This window comes from Anser anser, assembly GCF_964211835.1.
Source record: "Anser anser genome assembly, chromosome: 11".
Taxonomy (NCBI): Eukaryota; Metazoa; Chordata; class Aves; order Anseriformes; family Anatidae; genus Anser; species Anser anser.
Window position 1 is genome coordinate 20,965,507 of NC_139732.1, and position 24,967 is coordinate 20,990,473.

Consider the following 24,967-nt stretch of genomic DNA (forward strand, 5'->3'; position numbering starts at 1 on the left):
TGAGTATATTTTTCATAGTTGGGCTCAGGGCTGGAGGGAAGCCATAGTGAGCACATAAACTGCAGCCATTCCAATAGCAATGCTGTGTTTGGGTGACAAATCAATTTTCCTGTGCTCTTGCCAAGGTCTATGACATCTTCTCTATTTTTTTATTTTTTATTTTTTTATGACGTTATTAGTCTCCCAGGAATGTTTTTGGAGCCTCAGTGTAACTTATTGCCCTGCAGGTACAGGGCAGCATCCAGCTTGTCCTGCTATAGTGGGGGCAGCTCACTGCTTTGTGCTGAGCAGCCTAGGGTAAAATTAATTAACTGTCTCCATAAAAGTGAACTGAGTAGTCCTGATCTAGTCCCGCTTCTCTATGGGGAAAAAAAAAAAAAGAAAACAACATGCAATTTATGCTGTTAAGTCTTTTACATAGCCAACATTCTACTTCTTTGTGGTATAAATAGTACAAGCAAAGCAATCATGCTGAGTGTGATTTTTTTATGTTAATTTTAATGTATGTATGTAAATTAAAAAGGAAACATTGTTTAATAAAAACAATTTAGTGGTGACATTGACTTTGTTGTTACTAATCTCTGTTCTAGAGCTGAATTTCTGTGAAGAGACTGTCAAACAGGTTCAGGGATTTCCTGTGTGCATCTGTCCATTGGATAAACTCAACTCTTCTCTTGGCCTTCAAGTTTCTTCACTTTTCTTGACGAGCCCAACTGGAACCACAGGTAGATATCTGGAGACATTTTTTGTATTTCCTGATTTAAAACTGATATCCGTCTCATGAGTATGAAACTAGGATACGTTGCTGCCACACAGATGTCCTTTACCCATTTTATCTATTGCAATACTTCTTGGAATGCACTCTATTTTCTCTTCTGTTCTGCTCCCTACATGGTGATACACTGGAAGATATTAAATAACAAAACAGCAAAGAGGATATGTTTTACATTATTTTGTTTATAAGAACACTTTTGACTGGTAAATAGCTACACCCTTCATAAGTGTTTTCAGTTCTGTCTTTGAAATATGAAACAGTAATGCTTTCAACAAGCAGCTCTTAGTTGTCTAGTATTTTTCTTGTGTAAGGATACCCAAATAGTTTGAAAATCAAAATCTTTCCAGAAAACATGAAAGTTTGGGCATGCTTATTTATTTATTTATTTATTTATTTTTCCTCCTTGTCTTTTTTAAGCAAGCCATGCAAAATTCAAGCTGTGACTAGAAAGGAATGATTGTTCATGATGGTGAATGGTTCATTCTGAGTCGGGTGCCTTTCGTATGGGAATTGGTGCATGATCTGTAAAAAGACACAGCAACCTGATGAGGCCACTTGCGTGAGAGACTTCACCTACTTTCTCTCTTATTAAACTCAGCAAAAAAAGTGTCTTGTATAATAAACAAATAGCTTGAGATGTGTAGGGAAGAGCGGTACCTTCAGACACACTGCAGTGGTCTGGAGTAAGACATTTCCATGATGATAATTTCTCAGAAGCAGATGACCAGACTGGTCACGATATTTCAATGCTCCTCCTCTGTGGCTCCCTACAGCACAAAGAGATCATAAAAATATTCATATTTACTAGCTCATGTTTTTTCCCTGGGAGAATTTCTGAGTACATTCTTGATACTTGGTCCCTTTTCCCAAGTGGGTCACAGAGATGGGATTCTCCTTGACTTCGCCATGAGAGAGCATGAAAAATGAGGTCCGAAAGTGAGGTGGCCCAAAATCAACTTATTCTAAGTTAGCGTTACATCCAGGTGATTTCCTTGTGAAAGGCTTTTTGGTCTTACTGAAGTCAGGATGATTTCCTCTAACTGTGCTGTACTCTACTGTCTTGTTCCACACTTCCAGAGAGAGTTATTTCAACACTAATCTCAAGTCATTTTGAGAGCACCAGGAGTAGGTGCTAATCTCAAGTTGTTGGTTGATTACACAAAGCAAAAGTTTGTAGACTGAGTCTGAATAAATGCTTCAGTTAAGGTCATAGTGATCAAGACTCTAAGGCTAAAGCACTTTATGGAAAAGCGGGCTCTTAGGAATGAGTTGTATTAAGAGTAAAGATTTTATTAGAGAATGAGAAACAGGGCTGGGAAGACAGGAACCTGACTTCAGCAATAAAATGTACATGGTTGCCTTTTTCTTGGAAACTGATGTGCAAAGGTACAGTTGTACAACATGGCCAACACTTCATCAGGCCAATGTCAATGATTTGGGCTTTTCCTGACTCTGGGCAACAGCAGAGATTTGCCTTGCTTTAAACTGCCCTGAAAGGAGAGTTATGCTCTTGCTAGGAAGCAACACAGAGAGGCTGCAGTGAGTACTGGAGGCAGTGCTGGGACACTATGTGGCTACAGCAGCTGGTGGAGGTGCCTGTGGAGGTGAACTGGCCATGCTGAGCTGCTTGAGTGTTTGGCTCCCCCAGTTCAAAGTTAGCTTTTGGACTCTACAAGACAATAAGAGCTGAATTTAAGGATATCTGCAAGCAGAATGTAATCTGGAAGAGCAACCAGGGCAGATAGCCTTGGACATACTGTTGGAGTTAGCTGAGTTTGGCTCTTGGAGGGATGAAATACAGAGGCAGCCAAACACCCACATGACCCCAGCTCTGAGCTTCACTGCCTTTGCAACAGTGGATTTGTTTCCTTGGAAAACCAGGCTAAAATCCCAGCAGCAGATCATTTTCAACTTCTCAACAGCTGAGGTAGAAAAGAAAGGCTTTATCCCGAACTGTTATCACTGGAAGTGCCTAGTGGTGTTTGAATTCTTGTCCTTCCTTCATCTTATCTTCCTCTAGGAGGAGACCAGTCCCAGGAGCAGGGCCTGTGTGTTTGCATTTCACTGCTGAAGTGTTAATGAGATGTCCTCTGGTTTACTTATGAGGACGCAGGATGCAGCCGGGTGGGCTGAGGGCCAAAGGGAGGGACGTGGAGAGGATGCGTCAGAAAGGACCGTGGCTCTGTGCCTTGTGGGAGCCCTCCATGTCTGTGTGGCGGTCCCAAGGGCAGAACTGCTGGAAAAGGCAGCTTCACCCCCACTCAGCCTGTGCCGGGGATTTGCTTTGAGTATCGCCGTTCGGTCCTTGGCAGAGTTTTTGCTTAGAAGTACAAGGCAATGATCCAGGCAAGGCTCAACAAACGGGGAATTTCCATTGCAAAAACCGCATGCTTCATGGCCGTGCAGTGATCCTTCCTGTGTCTCCCTGTGTGGAGAAGAGCTAAGAGAAGTGTCAGTCTAGTTGGGCTCAGTCTTGGGGATGCTTGGGGGAAGCCATCTCATGTATGAGCACAGCCCCCTGCCCTCTCCCAGTGCTATATCCTTCCAGATTAGCATCACGGTTGGGCCACTTGCTCATTCTTCTCCTATCATCAGAATGCCATTTCCTCATCCTTCTCCTGTCAGCAGAATGCCAGCACAGAGAGGTAGCCAGTAATGTGGGAGATGATATGAGCAACTATCAGGAAGAATTCACTGATATACGACATGTTACTATTATCCCAGCAGCTGTCCATGTAATTACAGAGGGGCTCGTCTAGGGCTGCCATCAGCCCTGTAGCAGCAGAGGGGGATTGGCCCATCCCCTGCCACCCAGCCTTTGTGCGAGTAAACCAGCTTGGCTCCCAGGCTGCATAACCGAGGGAACAGCACAGCCCAAAGAAAGTGTCTTTGAGGGCAATGTCTGCAAATGGTGTGCTGTGGTGGGACAGATGAGTCTCTTCTTGTTTGCATTTCAACAGTTGGCTTTGGCAGCCTCAGAACCAGTGCAGCCCATGAGCATCAAAGGGTTCCTGTTTGGGTATGAGCAGACCAGACTTTCCCGAAGGAAAAAGTGGGACCACATTATTCAAAGTAGTTGTGTGTAATTGAATAAAGAAGCTTGGCGCCTTGCAGAGGAGGTACAGCCACCGTTTCGTGTCTCGCCGTTTCACATAGAAGTTGCAGAAGACTTCAGACATGGGAAGGCCTCCCAGAATAAATATTCATCAAATACAAATGTGCAGTGAGACTTGGAAGTCTGGTGAGAAATAATTATATTGCATTAGCTGTATTATTACACGAGGCAACCAATGTACGTACACACTGCAACCAACCCCTGCTCCTCCAAAAAGCTGCCTGAACAAGGGATGTAAGGAAGGCTGAGTATTTCTATGTGGCTCTATCTCATGCAGTGTTGGTGTAGAGTTTACCACTTGTCCACTTCTGCAAACAAATTAGTTGGTCTAATGAATCAGTGAACCTGCAAACTTGACTTCATTTTATCTTCTTGGAGGTTTTTAAAGGTGTTTGAGTACCAGTGTCTGTCCTGTGTCAGCATTAGAGACAGTTATTTAAAAACAAAAATACAGCTTGAAAGATCAAGCAGGGTTGATGGCTATGCAAAGAGAAATGTATCACAGGGTTGCAATGATTGTGTTTCTGATCATGTTTTTAGGGGCTGCAAAGCCAGGAGGAGAAGCTGCACATGCAACTAATGTGTGCTTCTGGAGACCCAGGCAAGTCCTTGTGTACCAGCAGCATTTTGTCTTTCAAGCAGTAACACTTCAGGAATAGCTGAGATATCATTTATAGAACAGTACAAGACCAAACCCATGCTCTAAGACTACTTGATCTAACGAATGCTTGGCTTCTCTAAAAGCCTTGAGATGCAGAAAGGAAAATAACTTTCTGCTAGTTGGAAGGGTAAAAGTAATAGTGATAACACAAAATATTTCCTGTGTTCTTCGTGCAGAGGAAGTCAACAGACTGTATAATTCGAGAAGCCATTTAGCCGTGTCTGGATGTTCTGTTCTAAAGCATGACTGTGATTGCACCAATTCATTTGGTGGGGTTGCAAAATAAAATATACTGAGTCAGCAAACGGTTGCAAATATTTTACTCAGTTTCTTCGTTGAAGGTTTGAAGGACTACATTGAAACCAAATGTAATACAAGTTGAGGAGATTTAGACAGAATTTAGACATTTTTTCCTATATCACTGGCAAGCACTGAGTAATAATCCCACTGGCCTCAGCAGAAAAGTCCTAGTCTGAGCAGAGCATTTCTAAGGTTCAAATCAGCTGGTGTTTGTGGAAGTTTTTTTGCTGTTTTGCAAAGTTTATTTTCTCAAATGAGACAGAAACATCCAGAAATATCATGACTTCTACAGAAAACAAGTTGGAGTAGGCCAAATAAAATGACAGTCTCCATTTGGCAGGGAGAGGAGATGATGCAATTAGCTGATTTTTTTGTTAAATGAGTAGAAAGGTATGAATTTGATACATAGCCTTTTTCTGGCCAGAAATGTCATGGCAAACTGAGCAGAAAAGATAAACAGCTAAATATTTTGGCAAAAAATGACCTATGTCTGTGTCTATAGTCAGATAATATTCAATTATAAAACTTGAGATGAAAAAAAAAAAAAGACCAAAACAAATCTCCTTAATTTATTTATTTTCTCTGTACTACCACTTTCAAGTCTCCTTCAGATCTCTCTCCCATTTGCTGAATTTATCTCTGGTAGAAATCTGGTCTGGTCTTTTGCAAAATCAGAGCATGTGGGATACTTTCAAAAATCACAAACAAATAGTTTCTGCTTTGTTCTTTTTCCTGAAAATACTGGAAAACAAAAACTGGTTGTGAGAGACCAGAGAAGGAGCATAGCTCATTTCCTTAGATGAGACCTTTTTTTTTTTTTTTTTTTTTTAACAGGACCACCTGAATTGTTGTCCTAAAGATGTCAGCTCTTAATTGAAGTCAGGGAAGTCTAGGCTAGGGGAGGAGCGAGGGGGCTAAGCCAGTTTTAATTGGTGTAAATTTGCAGCCACCAGTGATTAGAGGTGGCTGTGTGAGGAGCACCAGGAGAGATAAAGGGTTTGAAGGGAGACCATGGGCCTCTCTAGGTCCTGTCATCCCTTCTGAAAAGGGGGATTTGTTATCACCAGGTGCCATCGTTACTGCTTTCCCTCTCAGTAACCAAATCTAATAGCTGTCCTGCCCTTCGTATTGCTGTATGGATTTAAATGTCTCTTTAGGAAAATTTTTCACAGCCTTGGTTGACAAAACATTGTGTGTGGATGACCCAGCAAAGCTGACATCTGTCTAAAACTGCATTTTCATGAATGTGAGTACATTTATTCTTGCTGCAAAATCTCTTTTTGAAGGTATATCAACAAGCTCTTTCTGGTTTTGACCTCACTGAAGGCAGACAGGGTAGCAGTCATTTCTTTCATTAATCAGCCTTACACCATTTGCTGGATTTAGTAACAGTCGTGTTTTGTTCTTTTTCTCTCTTTCATTGGTGAGTTGCTGAAGCAATAGTTGCAAAATATTTGGGTTATGTGTTGCAAAGCATGAAATGTAGCTCAGAGTGAAGCCCAAGCTGGCTACCGTTTGTAGCTTCAGAGGTCTTTGGGATATTGTCCCTTGAGTGACATCTGCAAGTGGAAGCCAGAGTTGTCTGAGGTCATGTCACCAGAGGTGACCCTGAGCATTACCTTACACCAAGAGGTAGCTTCTTGCCTTTATTTATTTTCTTGAGGTTCTCCTTGGGTTTATTTTTGGTAGCATTGTATTGAAGACTTCTCCAAGTCAAAGCGCTGTGCAGCACTGGATGCCAGAGCAGGCTTTGGCAGTGCTGGTGAGGCCTGGTGTGTGGCTGCAGAGCCGCACTAGGAAAGAGTAGGAAAATTGCTGAGAGTTTGCTTGAAAGTGTTTTTCCCCATTTGGCATCCAGACACAAAGCATCATTCTCTCAAATGTTGTAGCCGCTCCATCTACCACTTCGTTAGAAATGAGAATAAGACCATGAATGTTTCTCCTGCCCTAACTGTGGAGACCTGATATTTATTTCTCATATCATTTCTTGACCAACTCATAGTCTGCACAAGATCTTATCACTTCCTCGTACAATAATAACCAAATCTTTACAATTGTATTACATTCCTCTATCAGTGCAACTGGCATTCTCTTTGTCTTCTGTGCTGCAGCTGCATGCGGAGTCGAAAGCTTTAGGAAGATTTTCTACAATCTCCAAGATTTCTGACATAATTTGCTAACTGCAACTCCTGTCAGTTTTTTACAGAACTTCCCATCCGGATTGGGAGATAGATTGCTTCAGGAAATGTTGCCCATTACAGTTATGTGTCATATAATCAAACCTCGATTGTTTGCATCCCATTTAGGAAAGCGAAGCCTTTGCTGTGCTGGGAGCTTGGTATGCCCCCTGAGGTTTGCCTGGCACTGCAGGAGCACAGGTGTTGCTAGAATTTTGCTCCTGCAAAGCACGGTTACAGCAGGGGACAAAACCAGCATTTTTTTTTTGATGAAATTTTCACCGGTGCACAGGAAGTTTTGCAGGTTGCTGAGGCTTCAGGGGAGTTGTGGCTCTTTCCTTGGTGGTGTAGCTTGTCTCCATTCAGTTAACAAGGGTGCAAATGTGACCCTAATGTCACCACGCTCCTCAAGAGTGCTAGCAGGATGCGCCACAGGTCAGGGCATGAAGGCAGTCTTCACTTGCCAGGATGGTGACTGGCCTCTTCTGCCCATTTTCATGGTGTGCTGCAGGGCTGTAACACTGCCTTATGGTGTTTGTTGCAGCAAACACAGCTACTAGATCTGTAATCTTTTTCTTTTTCTTTCTTTATTTCTTTTTTTTTTGTATAAATAACTCCTTCCAGATTGGATTGCACAATCACAGCTGAATTGCAAGCCCTGAGAATCCTTTGTGCATTAGCAGGACACAAGTTTTTGCCTTTGACATTTCAGCTACAGATTAATTAGTGGTGTCTCCTCCCACTTCTGATCCACTTTTCTTTTAATTTTCTGAAAAATAAATGTCTCAAAATTCTACAGAGGATCAAAACCACAATGTAATCAGAATCTGACCGTAAAAGTATCACTCGGGCTTCACGCTGCTTGATGTGCTCAGGCTGTGCATTCTGCTTAATGCAAACCAGCCTTGCATGCTGATGACAGAGAACTCAAAACGTAGCTCATTGCTCATTCGAGTCAATTGCTACTGCTCCCAGGGGACAGGTATCATAGTTATTATGGGCTCACAACAAAAATGGCACTGAAAGCAAACAGTGTCCTCCTGGCAAAACAGACCGCGCTCTACTTGTGGTTAGTGTGTTTTTGCATCCGTGCCAAACTGAAATGTTTACAGCATTTCTGTGGGGCAGATGACTAAGCTAACATGTTGTTAATATATATATTTACTGCTGCCTTCGGGATGTTTGACGCAAAGTTGGGGGAGGGGGAGAGGAAAGGAGGTTGGGGGGATTTCTAACAATGCATCAATTCCATGCGGTGTCAAGGCCTGAAGATGTGTTCAAGGTTGTCATCCTGAGAAATTCCAGCAATGGGATTTTGGCAGGAGAGGGCAGCAGAATGACATTTGGTCCTGGATTCTTGCCAAGGTCAATGGCATCTTGTCCTGAGCATGTATACCTGTGTTATCTTGGGCAGACACCCATCTTTGCTTTTAAAAACTGTGTTGGAGCATCACTGGTGAGCCTGTCCCCATGTATCCTTAGGACTGGCCACATTTCACCGTACCCAGCTTCACTATTGTTCATTGCAAAGCCAATTGCTTAATGTGCTCCTTGCTGTGGCCTCAGAGCGCTGCTGTTTCCTATTTTCTTGATAAGAATGTTTATCTCCCGAGCTGTGAACACACATTTCCTATGTCCTGTTGCTGCTTTTCTAGCTTAGACAAATTCTTGTTCATACTTTTGTTTTCCAAAGTCAATTTTTTTTTCTGGCCATTCTCTTCTCACTTCTTCCAAGCTATTCGCGCAGTCTTTCCCATCCTTGAGTGGTTGAGTTTGATGGAAAATGGTTGCATTTGAAAGCCAGCAGCAATGAGCAGGATGGAGTAAACCTTGAGTCTTACAGCAGCAATATTTTAATGCAGCTCTGCATGGGATGTTGGCTGTATCTCAAGCAGCTTTTTCCCAATGACTCTTGGAGTCTGTGTCTCCATCTCGCTCCTGGGTTCTTTGCAACCGTGGACACCCCTGCCACCTGTTCCTCATTCACACTTTGTTTCTCCTTTCTAAGTACAATTCTTTGCCCTCATCTTTGTGGAATCTGATCTTCTTCATCTTGTCCCATTTCACCAGTTTTCCAAGAAAATTTGGAATTTAATCCTGGCTGGTAAGGTTCTTGTAAGCCTTCCTACTGTGATACAACCTCAGACTTTGCAAGTTCACGTCTTTGTTTCTTTATCCAAGTCACAAGTGCCGTTACTAACTAGACCAGGTTCCTGGGGGGTAGCCCGTGGACCTGACCTCGCACTGATAAAACCGAGCAGGATGTTTTAATTAGGCTCACATTCACATTGCAGTGGTTTTGTTGCCACCAGATTTCCCCATGTTAGCTTATCCAAATGTCATGCAGAGAGTTGCAGTAAGGTTCCCAGGGAAATAAATCTCCAAAACTTTGTTTCTGCTCCGCGCTCGCTGGTGTCCTGCTGTGAACGTTATCTAGCTCTTAGCTAAGGAATGCTGGATTTTTTTTTTTCACCTTGCTTGATAAAACAGTGGTCTTAACCCAGACCTTTTCTTTGCAATGTTGATTCTTTGCTTCTCAGTTTGCTGTTTTTAGAGCAATAGCAGAGTTTTTAAGTTTTTACTTTATTTAAAACAGGGCTATCGTCTACTCTGTGCTTCACATAGCAAATGAACCCCTCTGCTTTTTTTACAGGATAGAAAGATGAAAAATTTTACCAAAACAGGAAGCAATGACAAGATGTGGGTTTATTGGATTATTAGCTCTAGGGCATGAAGTTTTCATATGGTATTTTTGAGGTGGTAGCATCCAAAGGTCACTGAAAGTGTCAGACCACAGATACATGTTAGACTTGATGTCCTGAAGTTCAAGTGCTGGATCATTCGGTTTATCAAAAGTCCTATATTAAGTTATTGGCCTAGAGGGAATTAATTATCTGGTGCACAGAAGTAGCAATTAGATGAGTTATCTTCTATATTCTACCTTACTTGTGCTTCTATTCCCTTCTAACTTGGGAATATGCTTCCAGAAATACTTGACATATATGAATTTTGGGCTAGGAATGTCTTGAATAAACCACAAAACCAATGGATTCTCAATTTCTATTTCCATTTCCTAATTACATTTTATTATATAATTGTGATTAAATTTGATAACAATGGAACACAATGTACCAAACATTCAGGGAAAAAAATGTGATTGGAAAGAAAACAACCTTCAACCTTTAGTAGAATTTGGACTTTTTCTCTTTTAAATAAAACCATCTGTATTTATATTTTAAAAGTTTGTCTAGGCCAAATGTTGACAAACTGTACTATTTCCTAATCTGTAACCTGGATGGTGACCCCTTCATGCGGCCAGGCATGTCCTTAGCCTTCATATACAAGGTACAGTGTGAGAAGCCAGAGGAGAATATTATTTGCCAAAAGTACTTAAAAAAGAAAAGAAAAAGAAAAATGAAGGAATGTATGCTACCTACAGCCTTAGAAAAAAATCAGTCATATCCTTGTTGCAATCAGGTAGTCTGAGCTAAAATACAAAACAGCTAGACTAATGTACTAATAAGCTGTTCTCAGAAACCTGAAATATTTCTATTTTTTTCTCCTTGATTTCAAGCACAAACTGGAGACTGAAGCTTGTGCTTTCCTTAAGCCTGGAGTGTGCTTGGATCTCTGGCTTGGTTTATTCCCACATCCTGATTTAATTGTTAACTTAAGGTATGTTTATGCACATACACAAATAGAAAAATATCTTAACATTGGTTAGTCAATTCATATTAATTAATGTTAATGAAAGTAAGGATGAAGAAAAAAGAAAACATGGACTCTTACTCAGTTTAGAGTTTTGAATTCAAGCTGAGCTTATAACCCAAATCACTTCTTGTCCGTTGCTCACAACTGAAGAAACTGGGTTGCCCATACAGCAGGTTTAAATCAACTGAGAGGCAATAATTTAAATATTAAAAAATAAATCCATAACTTGATTGAGGAGCTTATTTTTGTGGGATATTTTGAAGCTGACCTATCTTGTGAAACATAAGCCTGTTAAACATCTTGGTTGGGACCTTTGACTTCAGAAATTTCTAAAGCTGTGGGTTTCTAAGGGCTGAATATAGAATGGGAATTAGTCACTGCTTCCCATGCTTATATACTCCTCCCTGAGCATCACCAGCCCTTTGATCTGAACCAGTCCATATGTTCTTGTGTTCTTGTCTCTTCACCTCTATTTTAACCTGAGTTAGCTCATTGGGGTTGACCAAACTGAAATAAAAACATTTTTTCTTTTCAGAGTAGACATAACATCAAGCATCCTTGTTCAAATAAAATCCTGTTCAAGTGACTGCAGCAGAACTGAGGGAGGACTTGGGATCTGGTCTTTATTTTTAAGTTCTTGCTTAACTTCAGAACTTAAGTATGATGATTCAGATTGGCTTGGTTAAAAAAAAATAATTCCCTCCTCCTCATGCCATAAATCAGTGTGTTCTGGCTTTTGTCCCCAGGAAGGGACTGTCTGTTCTGCTGCCAGCGTTATTCCCAGTTCTTTGTCATAGTTATAGGACACGATTATCTTCAGGGGCAGGCTGTTGCCTTGTCGTCCTCTTGACAGTTTTCAGAAGGCTGAGAAGCTTGGCCTTTGGTTTCCAGACCATCTCCTTTCCTTCTTGTCTCTAATCAGATCACTTCTCTGCCATGAGCTGAGCTGCAGAAGAATTTGGGTTCAGGGAATATTTGCATTTTCTGTCTGTAATTTACCTATAAGTGGGACTGGTGGGATGTTCGGTTCAGAAAATGGGGTAGCTGATGTCCCCTGGTGCAATACCACTGCCTGTGCAGCATATGCAGTTATGTTCAGACCCCATAGCTTCCCACTCTCTGGTCCTCTCTCCTTTTTTTCATCCTTATCCATGTTGATATTACCCTTCCCTCAGCAGCACTCAATGCCATGCTTAACATTGCATACATTTGTAAAGCTTACTTTGCTGAGGAAAAAACACAAGGTTTTCCTCTGTAAATCGGCTGTTCCAGGACACCAAGGATGGCTCGTTGGAGGTGCACATCAAGGTGTGTAATTACTACCAAAGCTATCAAAGTAATGCATATTAGAATATTGAATATTTGCTATTGCAAACTGTTGGAAGCCACCTTTATAAGATTGCAAGCTATTCTTCTATTTCCTCCTTACTTTTGCTATTTTTTCTCCCACATTGTTTATCTGTAGGTTTTAGAAAGAATCCAGAGGAATTGCAGTTTCAGAGGCAGTGCAATAAATTAATTAAAGAAGGTGTGTGGCTTTGGTAGGGCGACAACATGAGCATATGAGCGTAACAGAATGAAATCAGCTTCTCAGAAACGGTAAATCATCATTGCTCCTGCAAAATCCACCCTGGTAAATATAGGAGTTGGGAGCTCATGCAGGAAAATAGTAAAGACACTAAATTCATTTCCATGCTAGTCCTAGAGTTGTAAAAAATCAGATAGTCAAACTTTTTTCGCTTTAATGCATGGTTTTTATCAACAACCTGCTCACTAACAATGAATTTTGGGAATGTACTTAAATACTTGTTTAAATATAGTTGTATTCCAAAGAACACGAGAAATTATTTCAATTTCCACTGAAACTACACGCAACAGTTGAGGTTGGAGGAGATCTCTGCTCAGAGAAAGGTCAATGAAAGCAGTTTGCTCAGGAGCAACTTTTTGCTCATTTAATATATATTTCTGAATCAGGACTTCAACTTTTCCTTTATATTTCAGAGGTGAATGGGAAAGGAAACAGGAAAAAAAAAATCCCATTTTCTACCTTTCATCTTAAAGTCCCTTGTCCATGACAAATGCAGTGATGGTTCAGCTGATTTGCAGACGTCGTGTATTACTGCCAATATGACAGCAATTCTGACTCTTCAAGAACTTGGAAGGAGAAACCCCCAAAAGACTCACTGTGACAAAAGCAACCCCTTTTTTGATATTTGAATGCTTTGAGTCCAATATTAAATGCCTCACTTCAAGTTTTAGTCTAGTTCTGTACCGGCACAGAGGCCAGTACAGACATGTCGATGTGATGTCTAGGGGGACCAAAAGTCATCAGGAACTGATCATGCCATGTCCGTGTGAAAGTCAGCAATAAGAATGGTCTCAAAGAGGCTGTGAAATCCTCCCACCTCTAGAGATTTTCAAAATTTGGCCAGACAAGACCCTGAGCTACCTGATACAGTTTTAGAAGTTAGCCCTGTTTTCAGTGGGGATTTGGTCCTACCAGAAGTCCCTCTGAATCCATATTGCTCTATTTCTTGCAGATGGTGCTTGAAGGCACTTGTTGGCTTCATACCTTCTCAGTCTAAGCTCCACACCAAAGCTGAAAGTCTGATTTTTCACAGGCCTTCGTTGTTTTTTGAAGTGCTTAACGTCCATTTGATCTCCCCTGCTCTCTCTGAAGGAAGGCAAGCTGGCTGGCAACGAGCTGCAGGGATTGAGGGGGCTGAAGAAGTGGAACGTAAACTCCAGAATATTGTCTGGACTGGCTCAATGTGCCATCAGGTGTGAGGTTTGGATAGAGATTTGTGGAGTTTGATGCCTTGCCCAGACAGAGCTTGAGTTCAATCACTTAAAGGCATGTCCGGCTAGGCACAGCCATTGTGTTGAGTCCTGGAACATGAATATCCTGTGCGCTTTCAGTAAGAGCCACAGAAGTGTTTGGTTTTACAGGTCACTTCATTTGTTTCTGGCCCTTGCCTATGATAAATAGCTCCGTCTATTGCACTGGGCTCTTGCAAAGCTGTTTGCTCATGCCTGTAGGCGGTCAGGTCTACCTGAGATGGTTTTTGCGTTTTGGCCCCGGTGGTCCAAGGCCCAGACTGGGAAGACACACTTTGTGAGCTTGGCACAAGCGGGATTTATTTGAGTGCCCTCTGGGCTGTCCATTAGACAAAGCCCGCAGTGGAGAGCATATATCTTAGCAGTGGCATCAAGAGGTTTTATTTGGAGACAGGCTGAGATTTAGAACGTCACTTTTGACAGTTATAAATGAAGCTGTTTTCTCTTTGCACTGTTATTTATGCTGTGATAATATTGCATCAGTAAAATATACCACTCTGGCAGTGTCAGCTCTTGATTCCACCTGTCTAGGGCTGTGGCCAAAGCTCCTCCATCACAGTTGCTCCGTGACCAGATCTGTCATTGCTATGTTAAGTCTCTTCTCTCCTCTACATCATGGCAAATGAAAATCACCACCACTAGTAACAAAAATCCCAGCAGGGCTGAAATCCAGGTACCATCTGTGTTTTTATTGTCCGTGTTATAATCTGTTGGATGGTCACCTGTGATACTCCTGCTCTGGAGTTTATTTTTTGGGAGCAAAAAAGCCAGTAACACAGAGGATGTCGGTCTCCTTTGTGCAAGTCTCCATTATTTATACAGCAATGACACTTTTTGGGCAACAGTCAGCATTTGAGCTAGTGAGCAGACAGCCCAGGGTCACTCCCAGAACAGCGGCTGCAAAAATGTGCAGAGTTTTACAGTTGTGCCAACATGCAGAGCGGTCTTTCGGTGCCATCCTGCCTCCTCTGGAGATCAGTGCCATCACCCCAGCAGCTGAGATGCAACACATATCCCCTTTTTGGCAACCTCTCTGAAGGGGGCTTGTGGCCTCCTGTCCACCGCAGAACTGCCTTCATCAGGAAAACGGGGTAGGTAGCAAAATATAGCAATTCTTAAAGGCGTGGAAAAGCCAGAATAATCCTACCTCAGGCTTGGCAAGGTACAGCATTGCAGCACATTCCTTCATCATTGTAACTCTGGGCTGGGGCTGTACAGCCAGACGATGCTGGCAAGGCAACAGAAATTCAGTTTGTGATTTTTGGTGGGGGAATAAAGATTAATACCACCAACTGTAAACTCAGGGTGGGGGAATTTTAGGAGAGCAAAAATGTCCTGACTCTGGACTGTGCCAGAAATTAATATCCCAGTTCTTGCCCAAAGTACAGTGTTGTCTTTCCAGTATAGTCAGGGCCTAAAAATTACTTCTCATCTGAAAAGAATAACGTCTCTGAGGCAGCATATCCGATTAGACTTGGATGGCTTTGCCTTTAGGTACAGGTGTCTTGACTCTGTTACTGAATCCACAAGGTGGAAGAAGTCCAAGGCTGAATGGAGCATCATTCCCCAGCAACTCGTACCAGATGTTAAAGAAATGAATAGAAATGAAAGTCAGCATTCCCTGGGACAAAAGTATCAAGGTATTTCCTAGGCTTTTGTTTCGTTGTTTGAAAGCTTTTGTGTGTCCTGTGTTTTGGTTATTGACAGTTTTTCACTTCAGTCTGAGACAGGAGGACAGTTTGCACTGTAGATGGCTGTTATTAATTAAAATGAGGAATGATGACATTAAAACCAGAAATGGTGAGTCCAGTCACAAGGATGAGTGTTAGGAGAAGAGGGGTGGTTAATGTTGAGCCCTCTGTTGCCAGCATGTCGGTCACCAGCTTGTCGTGTGCAGGCTTTGACAGTCAACTGCAGTAGGACAGAGCTTCTGATTCTGCCCCACAGCTTCGTTACATGAGCCCCACCAGGGCTACACATACACGTCTTAATTTTGAAAAGCTGTCATGCTTTCCATGACCTTTCTGAAATCCTTTTTCTGCTGATCTTCAACTGGTTGTTACCACGTTGCAGGTGCTTCTTGTGGGCTCTTAAAAAAAGCTCGGAGTTACAAGGTACTTCTGGTCCCATTGGCCCTCCAAACTAACCAAAATTGTTTGGGAGAATCTTGGGTAGAATTCGCGGGGGACTGAGCAAATATGTCATGACTACCCTTAGACATAATTGTAAGTGCTTCTGAACCAGTATATTCCTGAATGCAGCATCCCACCCGGAATATAGGAAAGGAATGTATTGACTATGAGATAAAAACCTAAAAATGTGCTATTGAATTCTCTATTGTGATTCAGTTACCATAAACAGTAATTAAATAGCTATGGGGCTATCCACTGGCATGAGGAACATTGCATACTGTTATGTTTTCCACAGGCACAGAGCCAAGCTTGGGCCAGAGTTAGTCTTGATGCCTTTTACTTCATGCAGAGGGAATTGCAAACATGAGGCTTTCCTTCAGAGTCGTGCACTGAAAACCCCCATGGCATCTCCCATTCAAAATCAAAATGCATCCAGGAGCCGCATACTATGAAGTGGGAACAGACAAATGACAGGTCTTTGGGGAATGCCGTTGCAAGGGGTACTCATTCTCTGGCACGTGTCCCAGCTCAGCCAGGTGGTGGGTGGATGTCCAACCTCCACTGCAAAGGAAACAGCAGAGCCCACGGCCACATCCCAGCAAAGCAATAACTTCTGTTTACTTAAACTTTTCTCCTCTTGCTTTTCCCCTGCAAGCATCCTCCTATCCCGTCTGACTCAGATTTGAAGTGACCTCCAGCACTTTGTATTGAGAAAGGAGGAGGAAAAAGGTAACCTGGCTTTGAGATAATCTTTTGGGAGGAGGATGCTGAAGTCATTAGTCCTCCTGCCTCTTCTCTGAATTTTCTTAGTCTGCTGTTTCCTGCTTCAAGGGTAACAGGAGCAGTATCAGCCCTCAAACGAATGGCTTAAAAGTAATGCATTTTTTAAATCTAGTAAGTTTTGTATTCTTACAGGATGGTGTCTTTTCCGTGGGGAAGTATTAGCTCCCATTTTTTAATTCTTTTATTTTAAAGGCAAGGAAGACCCTTTGCAAAGGAAAATAAAACAAAATAAAACCAACCAAACAAAAACCCCAAATCAATACAAGAGTCAGTGTTCCCAGAACCCAGACCTACGCCAACATGCCAGAGGTCCTGAAGTACATGGAAATACCTTAAGAAATGATGACAGCAGGCATCTTTTCCTCCTCTTTTTCACTGGTGGGTTTGCTCCCTTGTGTTTGCTGCAGATGAAGGTCCATGGACAGTCCCCATGCAGCAGGTTATGACTGTTAATGGTGAAGGTGGGGTGGACTGAAAAGACTTTGCTCTCATTGGAGCACTTAAAAATATTTTGAATCTATATCCTTTTCAAAATCTGGATGTAAAATGCTGAAACACCTCATGCCTTTGAGCTTCGTTCCTCCGGAACAGTTCGAGTGCTTGTAAAGTGGCAACCAGTGCTGAACCCTGCAAATTCCAGTCCCAAGAGTGTTCAGATATCTTGGATGGAAACTGAGGCATTGGGAGGTGGTAAGAGCAGAGCAAAGAGCTCAAGCCCAATTTCACTGCTCTAGCTGCTGTTCTCTGCAGCTCCTAGTGTCTATTGGTGAATGTGTTGACAACATTTACGTGTAAAGGTACTACAGTGAGAGGGATCATATAAATAGATTAGACAGAAAGGTTCACTTAAAATCAACTGGCAAGCTCTGAAGGTTAATAGTCTCCATCCCGAACAACTGTCTGAGCAATCAGCTCGTATAAATCTCAGCTCCGTGTTCAATGCTACTCCTGCTGACGTTTCAGTAGAGTGATTATTAATTTCTCCAGACTTCTGGAGGAGAGCTCTGTGAAAAAAGAGGAAAAAAAAAAGAAATAGACAAAAGTACAGAAAGTACAAAAAAAAAAGGGGGGGGAGGGGCAGAGAAAAAAAGCAGAAGATACAGCCAAGACATCAGTGATAAAGCGGAGCAGAAGAGGCAGCCAGAGCCTTGGACTGCAGCGTGGGACATTGTGTGCTGGAATCGGGAGTCGCTCAGAGAGATCAATATTTGCTGTTCTGCCAGCCCACATGCCAAAGGACCGTGTCACAAAAGGGGAGAAAACGCATCACGTAAATCTGTGGAAAGTGAGCGATAGGGTGTGAAATGCAGATAACAGGGGGTAATGTAATAAGTCTGTAAAAGAAGATATACTGTGGTTTAAAATAATAGATTATTTGGTGGATGTGTTTTTCCCCCCTGCATCTGCCTTTTGTTTGTGTTCCTGTGCTTTGCCTGCCACTTTTCTTCTGTTTCATCCTCACTTTCTTCTAATATTTCCTGGGCCTTGCAAAGAAGAGCAAAACTTGTTATTGCCCTGGCTGACCATGCCAGGTTCTTTGCAGGGCCCCTCTGAGAGTAACCTTCTGTACCGTGCAATGGATTGAGGCCATTTGTCTCTCTTCTGCCTAGGTTTTTCCACTGCCATGGATAGAAGAGGCTCTGGGAAACTGCCTTGTTTTCTCCCATGCAAAGCTGGAGGTGGATGAAGGCTGGGAAATCTTTGCCTCTGTATCCAGACTAAGATGCCTGTTAGAGCATCTGAGCAAGGGATGAATGTACCTGGTCCTCTTCTCCTTGTCCAGGAGGACACCATGGACATCAAAGTGAGTCCTGGGATCACACAGCTCCTGAGCTACCACAGCTACACACCACACCGCTTACTCAGGGGTTGCAAGTGACTTACTACATAGCTATAAATTCCAAATTTCTCCTCTGCATATCGGGTTGCTCATCGGTTATCTGGACTGCCCAGTGGCAGCACTGTCCGGTTTATTGCGGAGCTACTTAGAATTTATTTCATATGTCAAATGTTCATAACTGTTCAGACTTTGGCAGCTTCTTGGTTGTCTGATTCATATGGATGTTCGTTTTTGGCCATAGATTTAGCTTGCTCAGAGTTTTTATGATGTCTAGTGGAGGCTTCTGTGTTACCCTTTGGCTTGCAAACCTCATTTTGACGTGATGATTAGATGATAAAAAGTATTTCTCCTTGCTTGGAAGATACTACCATATGAGGGCTATGGGACCATAAACTCATTGCTAGGATAACGTCAGGCTATAAACTACAAATTAGTTGTCAATGTAAGGAAATACTCCTCAACCAAAGCCAGGCTTCACTTGTAGTCTTCCAGGGAACAGGGGCAAATAGATGGTAACCCCAGCAAAGAAATATGTGGTGAAGACAGACCTGGGAAGTTCAGGTAAAGGATAGTGTCAGCAGTCTGCTTTGGTGCACTGGGATCTAGGACACATCAGCTGTTTCTAATAGTGAATGCTGAGCCTTAGCAAAACCCTGAAATTCATTTTTAAGAGTGTGTTTAGTGTCTAGCCAAGGAACTTCTTTTTGCTAAAACTTTTCCACTATAACTGGCAGAAATGCAACCGATCATAACTGCATATGAAAGATTGCACAACACATCTCCCTGTAAGCCAAAAACAGGGAAAAGGCAAAGAGCATCCCAGATATATTACAACGAGCATTTAGACTAAATGGTACCATAGCTATGTATACCTGCCATGAATGTCTCCGAATACTGGATGCAAGGACTGTGCTTCACTTTTAAATCTTTCCAGAATTACCATACAAATATTAAGAAGTCTAGCTATAAAAGGTATCAACAGAAAAAGATGAGCCTTTTGTTTGTTTTGTTTTAGACATTATTCATCTATGGTGTTTCTTCTGTGGGTAGGCGAATCTTTTCTGCAAAGCTTGCTGTAACCTTTTCTTGAGTAATTATTGCAGACTACCAGAGCTCCTGCATATTTGTGCTGGGTAATTTGTTGGCTGTTTTATGGTGCAGAGAAATTTGGATAAGGCTCTGACCCCATGCAGTTTAGAAGGATCGTGACTACCACTGCCTTGGCACAATTTTAAAACCAAAAGAAAGATTTATATTAGGTTTCAGAGAGTAATTTAATGATTTAATTTTTTTAGTGTTTCCCCTTACTCACCAGGCACAGCAAAATTCAGGTAGATAGCCCAGCCCATATCTCAGTGTTCCTTCCCCATCCTCCCCAGCTGGTTTTTGTTCCCAGAAACACAAAAGCAGTCTTTTGGGAGAGGAAGGAAGAGAAGCTAACACCAACAAGATAATCATAGTGGGGGTACTGAGGTCAGAATAATATTTTAAGGTAATAAGCAAAACAGAGACATACATTGGTTGAGTGAATCAAATCATTGCTGGAGAGGATGAGTTCTCTTTTACATTATTGAATGAAATTTCCCCAGAAAGTTTAAATCAGTGATGTTTTCTACTGTAACTCACTTTCTGTGGCAGGTTTGTGTTGTTTTTCAGGTTATATATTTTTCCCTGCTGTTCCTGTTAATACCAAATTTATAGAAAATATGGTGGTTTTTTGTTTGCTTTATTCTTGGACTTGTTCTCAAGTAAAGGGAAAGAAGAAAACAGAATTTTATGCAAATGTTTGCTGAAATTTACAGCTGAAGAACATTTGATTTGAAGTTTAGACATGTAATGCTCTTCATAAGTTACCTACTATAAATTTGAAACTGATGTTATAGTTTTGATTACACATTTTTATGATGCATTTTGTGCCTCATTTCTAGACAGATTTATAGCCCTTACAGAATACTAGATGAGTGACTCCACATGCTTCATGTCAACAAGTTCTCTTTATTTTTATTTTTTCCCTGAAACTTCTGCTGGTTAAAATTAAGCCTTATTGCAGTCAAAGTACATTTGTTCTCTTCATTTTTGAAAGGCTCTTGTTCATCCCAGAGAATCTGATGAAAATGACCAAGGGTTTTGACTCTAGAGATAGATAGCAGTGAATGAGGGCTGGTATCCATACTTCCAACCCTGAACCCAGGTCCTCATATATGTGTTGAATTGACCACCTGAGTTTTGACATGATTAAAGGGCAAGGCAAAGTCTATCTAACCTACAAAATGTCCTTTCCAAAATAATCCAAGCAAGAGAAAAAGAGAGAGGAGAGAACAATGTCGCTCTTTACAGGCTAACAGATGTGAAACTATCTCCAAATAGCAGAGTAGCCAACAATAATTTATAACAAATCATGAGCTGTTGGAAAGAAAAATATCTTTACACTGGGCTTTGAATAAATGCTGTGGCTTGGATACAAGTACAGATTTTGTCCAAGTGTTCTGGCAGATGCTTTGCCTTTGATGGGTCCCTAGGAAGGTCCCATCATTATCCTTGCATCATCCTGTACCACCCAAAAGTCTGACACATGTCAAAGCCAGACACGGTAAGCAAAACGTTATATTTATTTATATTTATTTCTGAATAAACAGAAGTGTGTTTATATTCATTTCCAACACCCTCAAGGGCTTACAAGGTCTGACTAAGGCTACCAGGACAGAGTTACCCTCTGGCATATTCATAAACACGGGACATGCAGACACAGGAGGTAGCTGCCCAGGATATCACATCACTGCTTGATCTAACTACAAGGTCAGCATGTGCTTCACATGCATTATTGCACCTGACTCACACAGGATGTGGCTTTTTTTGCAGGCTTGCCCTTGAGCTCATAGTGTGGAAATTTGTTATTAATCCCTAAAGAGGAATAAGCATCTTCCCTGGGTGTTGTATGGATGGTAGCAGTATCCAGCCTGAAATGAGTGGCTGAATCAGACAGAGGAAACGATAATGCCTTGAGTAGGCCATCCAGGGGAAATGTAACAGCCCGGTGGCAAAATAATCCATCTCCCACCCTTCATGCAAGGGGAGAGACAGGCATATTGCTGAGACCTGCTGGGATAATGCACCCCTGATGGGTCCATCAGACCTTTAGAAGATGGTGGCTGGAGGGAGACGGTCTGCTCCCCAGCAAAGTTTTACCTGCTGTAGTTGGTAAGGCAGAAAATGTTCCCAGTGTGTCAAAGTGAACAGTTTATCCTGGGTGTAGTCCTTGTTTTCCAAACCAAGAGCATGCTTGGAGGCGGCGACAGTGGAAGGATGTTGCAGATGGGTCGGCACATGCATCAAATGCAAAACCCACCTGAAGCCAGTAGTGGTGAAGCTCCCTGTCCCATGGAGCTGCTCACAAAGGGCAGGGGTTGGAGCAGCTGGTTTTCAGGGAGCTGCTTCAGGAGCAGAGATTTACACAGTGCTTGACAGAAAGTCCACTTCAACAGCTCCTGTTTGCAGCTGGTGCATTGTGTGGAGGCAGCCACTGCTCATTTGCTTGTTTTCCAGCCCCACACGCTTTAGTTTGGCTCTGGGGATCAGGTGCCCAGGGACATGGGGAATAGGCCCTGTTCAAGGACAGAACATCTTGTTAAAATATTTTCTTTCCATTAAAATGACAGGGACTTTTTTTTTAAGGCTGTTGCCTGCCAGCTCATGAAGCAGAGCTAAGAACGAATTCCTCATGTGCAGCATATTTCTTTTTACGACCTGAAAAGCAGCACACAGAGCAGCTTACAGATTTTCTTCAGGCACTGCTAATTTATCTCACACCCAGCCTCCACCCCTTGGAACAGTTAATCTTCTGGTTTTTTTCTTTAAACCTAGCCTTTTCAAAGTGTTTTTTGTAGCAGCCAAGATGCTGCCTGCCTATCCTCTCACTACTCTGCATCAAACCCATGAGAATCACTTCATGGGTTACCATCTCACGTTGCTTTGGTGATTGGCTGTCAGGGGCAAAGAGAAACTGGGCCAGCTTCACCCAAAACTGACTTTTAGACTTTTGTGTCTCCACGTTGTGAGGAACCTTTGGCTTTGTTGTACCCTGGTAACTCCGTCCTCCTTTGCAGCAGCCTGCCCTCATGTTCCTCTTTGTAAGGCTGAGTATGGGATTTTTCAAACCCTTTCCTTCAAAAGGTTGTCAAAACCATTAAAAATTCTTTGGAAACAGCTTGAAAACAAAAGGTTCTTTGTTTTCTTCTCTGTGTTTTTCAACAAAGTTTCAATCTTTTCCACAGCATGAAGAAGTGTTTTCAGTTCATTTCCCTAAAAGCTGTAATACCTTGCAGGTTCTCCTTTTCCTTCAAATCTCCCTAAATATAACATCTTGAGAAATTGTCCTTCTCATGTTCTCCCCAGGAAGTGATGCATGTCTTTTTTAAAAATTATTATTATTACTTATTTTTTATTTGTTTTAACCTAATCTAGTTTAAGATGTAAGTTCTTCAGGGTGAAGAAGAGGGCTACATTTTGGCAGCCTTCGTTTGATAATATTGACTTAATATGGGTTAGATCGCCAAGAATGAGAACAGCAGGCAGTACTTTCTGTTCAACACAAGTTCACGTTTAGGGAAGCCGTGGCTTTTAGTATTTTGTATTCTAAAAAAGAGAATTACAGAATTACAGAATCTGGTGTTCCTCAACCCTCTGCTCTGCAACTGTCCAACAAGGTCAGATGTTTCCTGGGCGTTATTTCTGTGCAATAAGTAGTGGTCATCTCCCAACCAGCTAAGACCAGATGCCTGAATCTATTGAGACTCCTGTGATTTGTCCCTCACCCAAGAAGTCTTCCCAGAGCACTTGAGTGACCTGAAAATGCAAATGCAGGGTTGAATTGGTAGCATCCTGTGCTGGCTTAGACTTCCTCAATGGCTGACAGGGTAGACAAGGATATCTGCAGAAGAGAACTACCTCTTTTCCTGCTGATTTCACTGAGTCTGTCACAGGTTGTTATCTGAAAGCAGAGGCACTAGAATAAGAGTTGTTATTATTGCAGCCTCTGAGGTATGCGGAGGAAATGGTAAAATATGTATGCAAAATGTCTACAAGTGGAAGCACACCAAGAGCTATGAAAATGGGCAGGTGTTTATAAAATAAAGTTCTTTGCCTTCTACTTTTTTTTGTCTACTTTTGTCTACTTCCTTGCAGAGTTGGAGTTTTTGTCATGTTAATAGGAACTCTGTGCACTTTTGTCAAGGTCCTAGAGCTAACGTGATCCAAAACATTCAGAATTTGTGAACTTTTTACTTTTTTAAAATCTTTTCCAGTCAGCAAGAGAAAAATCATTACTCAAATCTAGCAGTAATGGAAGTAAAGGTGGTGTTGGTCTAGTCCAAGAAAGATAAATTTGAATTTGATTCCTTTCAGTGGTATTCTAGGAACAGTGGCAGAAATAACAGATCTGAGGATGATCATGACTATTATTATGTGATTAAAATCCTATTTCTTTTTTAAAATGTCCCTGCTTTTTCAAAACTGTTTTTCCACAGGATGCTAGCAATATTTGATGATTTCCAACTGGAGGAATATATAAAATAACAAAGAATTGTTACACTTGATAGTGCTTCATGGCTGGTGGTCTGGCAGCTGTTCAGATGATACATTCGAACACTTAGATGAAAGTATCTTGGAGAGTTTTAAAAGCCTTTCTTAGAAATGGATATGTGTGTGATTCAGTTCACTTCTCTTCCCCAGCCATGACAAATAAGTGTTACCAGCGTCAGGATGAATAGTCCTGGTGAAGGGCAATGGCAGCTTGTTCAAAGAGGGTTTACAGCTGAAACGTGGAAGGAAAATACTGTCAGACCTGCCCTCGAAAGAGTGAAATGTGCTCAAAGAGAGGGATGTGACATAAAAAGAAAACCCAGTACATTTCCTGTCCTCAGGCCAAATTTTCTTCCTACCTTTGAGGAAGATTGACCCCTTTCCTTTGGGAAAACTGTGCAACCCTATAAAGGAGCAATATCAGACTAGATTCAGTAAGCTTTTCCCTGTATATGGCAATTTTGTCCATGGTCAGGGTAATTAATGGCCAATATAATTAATGTTATTTTCAAATCAGCCGATGAAGACTGTAGGTAATGATTGCATGAGCAACTGCAGAAGGAAAGATGCACACTGTGGTGTCTGCTGCTAGATCTAATTTTCTGGAAACAATGAGTGATGTGGCTTTTTCTGGGGAGGATTTAAGAGAAAACCAGGATGAATTAACTATGAATTTAATAGAAAACCAGGATGAATTACTCATGCAGTAATAATACTATCTTGCAGGCAACTAAAGGGGCTACTTGTGTTTAATAGACCTAATCTTGCTTCAACAGCCTTCAAAAACTATCTGGATGTGTCTGACTATTACCCAGAAAGAGAAAACAACAAGAAAAAAGTGGGTCAGACCTGTCCTTCCAGCACCAGATTTCCACAGGGGGAAACAGAAGAGACCCAAGTGGTGGGCTACAGGAGGGTGCACGCAGATGGTGGGAGCTGCTTTTGAAAGCCACTTACTGGCAGAGCCAGAGCTCTTCACCATTACTGATGCCAGTTCAAGTTTCTTCATGTTTTCCTCAGTTCTATTTTTCAGTGCAGTCCGAAAGTCTATCAAGGAC

At 41.9% G+C, this 24,967-nt stretch overlaps 1 long non-coding RNA gene across 2 annotated transcripts; it reads left to right on the plus strand.

Annotated features, from left to right (window-relative positions):
• The first annotated feature begins 4,723 nt into the window (after window positions 1-4,723).
• LOC310905505 lies at window positions 4,724-19,619 on the plus strand. 2 transcript variants are annotated; one of them, XR_014589122.1, is made up of 3 exons: window positions 5,665-6,097; window positions 10,603-10,703; window positions 18,103-19,619. It is a non-coding gene; the product is annotated as an uncharacterized lncRNA (long non-coding RNA). The 2 variants fall into 2 exon arrangements; XR_014589121.1 differs by lacking the exon at window positions 10,603-10,703 and having other exon boundaries at window positions 4,724-6,097.
• Window positions 19,620-24,967: the final 5,348 nt, after the last annotated feature.